Source organism: Triticum dicoccoides, chromosome 6B (genome assembly GCF_002162155.2).
Source record: "Triticum dicoccoides isolate Atlit2015 ecotype Zavitan chromosome 6B, WEW_v2.0, whole genome shotgun sequence".
Lineage (NCBI taxonomy): Eukaryota > Viridiplantae > Streptophyta > Magnoliopsida > Poales > Poaceae > Triticum > Triticum dicoccoides.
Window position 1 is genome coordinate 214,098,317 of NC_041391.1, and position 7,349 is coordinate 214,105,665.

Here is a 7,349-nt window from a genome sequence, read left to right on the forward strand (position 1 = left end):
GAGTATTCTAATAAACTTAAATCAAGTAGGCTTCTCCCAAAAGGTTTGTACAGCAAGGATGATTGTGGAAAACTAAAAAGCAAAGACTAATATAATACACGACGCTCCAAGCAAAACACATATCACGTGGTAAATAAAAATATAGCACCAAGTAAAGTTACCAATGAACGAAGACGAAAGAGGGATGCCTTCCCGGGGAATCCCCAAGCTTAGGATTTTGGATATTCTTGAATATCTTGGGGTGCCATGGGCATCCCCAAGCTTAGGCTTTTGCCACTCCTTATTCCATAGTCTATCAAATCTTTACCCAAAACTTGAAAACTTCACAACACAAAACTCAACATGAAATCTTATAAGCTCCGTTAGTGAAAGAAAACAAAACCACCACATAAGGTACTGTAATGAACTCATTATTTATTTATTTTGGTGTTAAACCTACTGTATTCCAACTTCTCTATGGTTTATAAACTATTTTACTAGCCATAGATGCATCAAAATAAGCAAACAACACATGAAAAACAGAATCTGTCAAAAACAGAACAGTCTGTAGAAATCTGTAACTAACGTCAACTTCTGGAACTCTAAAAATCCTACCCAAATAGGAAGTCCTGGACAATTTGTCTATTGATCAGAAGAAAAACGAATCAACGCAAAAGAATGTTCCTGTGATTTAGAAAAACTAATTTCGTGCGTGCAAAGTTTCTGTTTTTCAGCAGAATCAAATCAACTATCACCATAGGTTATCCTATAGGTTCTACTTGGCACAAACACTAATTAAAACATAAAAACACATATAAACAGAAGGTAGATGCAAAATTTATTACTAAACAGAAACAAAAACAAAAAACACAAATAAAATTGGGTTGCCTCCCAACTAGCGCTGTCGTTTAACGCCCCTAGCTAGGCATACAAGCGAAGATAGATCTAAGTAGTGCCATCTTGGCACTCAATTCATAAGTAGCCCGCATGATAGATTCATAAGGTAATTTGACTTTCTTTCTTGGAAAGTGCTCCATGCCTTTCTTTAATGGAAATTGGAATCTAATATTCCCTTCCTTCATATCAATAATCGCGCCAATCGTTCTAAGGAAAGGTCTACCAAGAATAGTAGGGCAAGAAAGATTGCAATCAATATCAAGAACGATAAAATCTACGGGCACCAAATTTCTATTTGCAACAATGAGAACATCATTGATCCTTCCCATTGTCTTTTTAATGGTGGAATCCGCAAGGTGCAAATTTAAAGAGCAATCATCAAGATCATGGAAACCTAGAATATCACATAAAGTTTTCGGAATCGTGGAAACACTAGCACCCAAATCACATAAAGCAAAACACTCATGATCTTTAATTTTAATTTTTATAGTAGGTTCCCACTCATCATTAAGTTTTCTAGGTATAGAAACTTACAAATTAAGTTTTTCATCATAAGATTGCATCAAGGCATCAACGATATGTTTGGTAAAAGCTTTATTTTGACTATAAGCATGAGGAGAATTAACAACGGATTGCAACAAGGAAATACAACCTTCTAAAGAACAATTATCATAATCAAACTCCTTGAAATCCGAGATAGTGGGTTCAATGCTATTTAAAGTCATGACCTCTCCAATCCCACTTTTGCCAAATTTAGCATCAAGATCTAAAAACTCCGAATTCTTGGTACGCCTTCTAACTAAAGTTGACTCATCTCCAGTTCCATTATTATCAAGATTCATATTGTAAAACAAAGATCTAATAGGGTACACATCAATAACTTTAAGATCTTCATCATTATTTTCAAGGAAACTAGAAGAACACGCCTTTATAAAGCAATCTTTCTTAGCACGCAATCTAGCGGTTCTTTCCTTGCACTCATCAATGGAAATTCTCATGGCTTTGAGAGACTCATTGATATCATGCTTAGGAGGATGAGATCTAAGTTTAAGAGAATCAACATCAAGCGACAGTCTATCAACGTTCCTAGCCAAATCATCAACTTTGAGCAATTTTTCTTCAAGCAAAGCATTAAAATTCTTTTGAGAAATCATAAATTCTTTAACACTATTCTCAAAATCAGAGGGCATCTTATTAAAATTACCATAAGAATTATTGTAGGAATTTCCACAATTATAAGAGGAATTACTAGGGAACGGTCTAGAATTAAAGTTTCCTCTATAAGCATTGTTTCCAAAACTATTCCTACCAACAAAATTCACATCCATAGATTCATTATTATTCTCAATCAAAGTAGACAAAGGCATATCATTGGGATCAAGAGGAGTATTTTTAGTAGCAAACAACTTCATAAGTTCATCCATCTTTCCACTCAAAACATTGATTTCTTCTATAGCATGCACTTTTTTACTAGAAGATCTTTTGGTGTGCCATTGAGAATAATTAGCCATAATATTATCAAGAAGTTTTGTAGCATCTCCTAACGTGATTTCCATAAACGTGCCTCCCGCGGCCGAATCTAAGAGATTTCTAGAAGCAAAGTTCAAACCGGCATAAAATTTTTGTATGATCATCCATAAATTCAAACCATGAGTAGGGCAATTGCGAATCATCAATTTCATTCTTTCCCAAGATTGGGAAACATGCTCATGATCAAGTTGTTTAAAATTCATAATATTGTTCCTAAGAGTGATAATCTTAGCGGGAGGAAAATACTTAGAGATAAAAGCATCTTTGCACTTGTTCCAAGAATCAATACTATTTTTAGGCAAAGACGGAAACCAAACTTTAGCATGATCTCTAAGTGAAAACGGAAATAACTTCAATTTAACAATATCATTATCTGTATCTTTCTTCTTTTGCATATCACACAAATCAACAAAGTTGTTTAGATGAGTAGCGGCATCTTCACTAGGAAGGCCGGCAAATTGATCTTTCATAACAAGATTCAGCAAAGCAGTATTGATTTCACAAGACTCAACATCATTAAGAGGAGCAATCGGAGTACTAAGGAAATCATCATTATTGATATTGGAGAAATCACACAATTTGGTATTATCTTGCGCCATGGCAACAAGTAATCCAACACACAAGCAAACAGAAAAAGGGCAAGCGAAAAAGAGAGGTGAAGATTGGGAAATAGAGGGCGAATAAAACGGCAAGGGTGAAGTGGGGAGAGGAAAACGAGAGGCAAATGGCAAATAATGTAAATGCGAGGGAGATGAGTTTGTGATGGGTACTTGGTATGTCTTGACTCGAGCGAAGACCTCCCCGGCAACGGCGCCAGAAATCCTTCTTGCTACTTCTTGAGCTTGTGTTGGATTTCCTTGAAGAGGAAAGGGTGATGCAGCAATAGTAGCGTAAGTATTTCCCTCAGTTTTTGAGAACCAAGGTATCAATCCAGTAGGAGGATCCTCAAAAGTCCCACGCACCTACACAAACAAACAAAGAACTCGCAACGAACGCAATAAAGGGGTTGTCAATCCCTTCACGGCCACTTGCAAAAGTGAGATCTGATAGAGATAGTATGATAAGATAAATATATTTTTGGTATTTTATAATATAGATGCAAAAAGTAAATATGCAAATAAAAGTAGATTGAAAGCTTATATGATAAAGGATAGACTCGGGGGCCATAGGTTTCACTAGTGGCTTCTCTCAAGATAGCATAAGTATTACGGTGGGTGAACAAATTACTGTCGAGCAATTGATAGAAAAGCGAATAATTATGAGATTATCTAGGCATGATCATGTATATAGGCATCACGTCCGCGACAAGTGGACCGACTCCTACCTGCATCTACTACTATTACTCCACACATCGACCGCTATCCAACATGCATCTAGAGTATTAAGTTCATAAGAACAGAGTAACGCATTAAGAAAGATGACATGATGTAGAGGGATAAACTCAAGCAATATGATATAAACTCCATCTTTTTATCCTCGATGGCAACAATACAATACGTGCCTTGCAACCCTTTCTGTCACTGGGTAAGGACACTGCAAGATTGAACCCAAAGCCAAGCACTTCTCCCATGGCAAGAAAGATCAATCTAGTAGGCCAAACCAAACTGATAATTCAAAGAGACTTGCAAAGATAACTCAATCATACATAAAAGAATTCAGAGAAGATTCAAACATTTCTCATAGATAAACTTGATCATAAACCCACAATTCATCGAATCTCGACAAACACACCGCAAAAAGAGTTTACATCAAATAGATCTCCACAAGAGAGGGGGAGAACATTGTATTGAGATCCAAAAAGAGAGAAGAAGCCATCTAGCTAATAACTATGGACCCGAAGGTCTGTGGTAAACTACTCACACAACTCATCAGAAGGGCTATGGTGTTGATTTAGAAGCCCTCTGTGGTTGATCCCCCCTCCGACGGAGCACCGGTGAAGGCTCCAAGATGGGATCTCGCAGATACAAAAGGTTACGGTGGTGGAAATTGTTTTTCGTTGGCTCCATGGATGTTTTCAGGGTGCGTAGGTATATATAGGAGGAAGAAGTACGTCGGTGGCCGCTCGTGGGGCCCAGGAGACAGGGGGCGTGCCCAGGAGGGGTGGGCGCGCCCTCCTATCTCCTGGCCGCCTCGTTTGCTTCTTGACTTGCACTCCAAGTTCTCCGGATCACGTTCGTTCCAAAAATCACGCTCCCGAAGGTTTCATTCCGTTTGGACTCCGTTTGATATTCCTTTTCTTCGAAATACTGAAATAGGCAAAAAACAGCAATACGGGCTAGGCCTCTGGTTAGTAGGTTAGTCCCAAAAATGATATAAATGTGTAAAATAAAGCCCATAAACATCCAAAAGGGGTAATATAATAGCATGGAACAATCAAAAATTATATATACGTTGGAGACGTATCATGGGGTCAATAGCTGGAACTTCTTCAGCTTCAGGAGCCTCTGTGGTAGCAGGCTCATGAACTATCAACTGACGCTCTTGGTGTTCTGACGCAGGACGAGCAACATAAATTGGATCGACGAAAAGGGGCTCTGTAGAAGCAACCCAATTTTTCTTCTTGGTTTTTCTCTTCTTGGTTGGTGGAGCATTGATGTCTACTACACAACCTTCTTCTTGTAGATGTTGTTGGGCCTGCAAGTGCATAGGTTTGTAGGACAGTAGCAAATTTCCCTCTGGATGACCTAAGGTTTATCAATCCGTAGGAGGCGTTGGTCTCTCTCAAACAACCCTGCAACCAAATAACAAAAAGTCTCTTGTGTCCCCAACACACCCAATACAATGGCAAATTGTATAGGTGCACTAGTTCGGCGAAGAGATGGTGATACAAGTGCAATATGGATAGTAGATAAATGTATTTGTAATCTGAAATTATAAAAACAGCAAGGTAACTAATGATAAAAGTGAGCGTAAACGGTATTGCAATGACAGGAAACAAGGCCTAGGGTTCATACTTTCGCGAGTGCAAGTTCTCTCAACAATAATAACATAGATAGATCATATAACAAGCCCTCAACATGCAACAAAGAGTCACTCCAAAGCCACTAATAGTGGAGAACAAACGTAGAGATTATGGTAGGGTATGAAACCACCTCAAAGTTATTCTTTCGGATCAATCTATAAAAGAGTTCGTACTAGAATAACACCTTAAGACACAAATCAACCAAAACCCTAATGTCACCTAGATACTCCATTGTCACCTCAAGTATCCGTGGGCATGATTATACGATATGCATCACACAATCTCAGATTCATCCAACCAACATAAAAGTACTTCAAAGAGTGCCCCAAAGTTTCTATCTTAGAGTCAAGAACGTGTGCCAACCCCTATGCATAGGTTCCCAATGTCAGGAAACCCGCAAGTTGATCACCAAAACATACATCAAGTGGCACATGATATCCCATTATCACAGAGATAATCATGGCAAGACATACATCAAGTGTTCTCATAAAAGACTCAATCCGATAAGATAACTTCAAAGGGGAAACTCAATTCATCACAAGAGAGTAGAGGGGGAGAAACATCATAAGATCCAACTACAATAGCAAAGCTCGGGATACATCAAGATCGTGCCATAGAGGGAACACGAGAGAGAACACGAGAGAGAGAGAGATCAAACACATAGCTACTGGTACATACCCTCAGCCCCGAGGGTGAACTACTCCCTCCTTGTCATGGATAGCGCTGGGATGATGAAGATGGCCACCGGTGATGGGTTCCGCCTTCGGTAAACGGGCTCCCGAGAGATTTTTGGTGGCTACAGAGGCTTACAGCGGTGGAACTCCCGATCTATCTTCTGTTCTGAAAGTTTTAGGGTACACGAGTATATATGGGTGCAGGGGGTACGTCGGAGGAGCTACGGAGGCCCCACGAGGCAGGGGGCGCGCCCGGGGGGGTGGAGGGGGGGCGCACCCCCACCCTCGTGGGAAGCCCGTATCTCCCCTGACATGCACTCCAAGTTCCCTGGGTTGCTTTCCTTCCAAAAATAACTTCTCCAGTTGATTTCATTCCGTTTTGACTCCGTCTGATATTCCTTTTCCTCGAAACACTGAAATAGGCATAAAACAACAAATCTGGGCTGGGCCTCCGGTTAATAGGTTAGTCCCAAAAATAATATAAAAGTGGATAATAAATCCCAATATTGCCTAAAACAGTAGATAAAGTAGCATGGATCAATCGAAAATTATAGATATGTTGGAGACGTATCAAGCATCATCAGTGGTGTTCTTGGACTTGTGCTTTCTGGCTTCGGCTTCAGCTGTTCTTGTTTTCTTGAGCTCCGAAGCAGCTATGGGGACCTTAGGCTTCGAGCCTGTCATGCTGGCGGGGAAGATAATGCAAGGTTCTTCCCACCTGGATGGTTCAGTTGGGGCCACAACAGGCTTCTTCTTCTTTGCAGCCATCTTGGGGTCGATGCCAGGACGCCCAAGTGCCTTGCGCTTCTCGGCAAGCTTGAACACATTTGGCGGCGAGGAGTTTCATGCGCTCGCGTGAACCTTTAGCTTCGTCACGTTTCTTGTGAAACGCTTCCTTGAGCTCATTCATCATTTGCTTGAAGTTTTGGACATCAGTCACATGAGCTTGGCCATATACTTCTTGAAGTGGACCTTTTCATAGTCAATCTTGTTTTTCAGTTCAATAATTTTCTAAGCTAGAGCCAGCTCAGGAGCGATGGCTCCATGGAAGGAGACGTTGAGGCCAATTGGGAGCTGAAGATCATCAAAACTGAGGTCTGGGTTGTCAAACCATTCATCAATAAACTTGTTCAAGATGTCCACATCGAAAAGGGGAAGATCATTGAAGATTTCCGCCTCTTGCTTGCTCTTTATTAGCAGCTCGAGAGCATCATTGCCAAGATCATCGTCACTTGACAGATCAATGGCTTCGTTCTCATTCCTTAGAACGGCAGCCAGGGTCAATGCTTGACTAGAAATTTGGATGC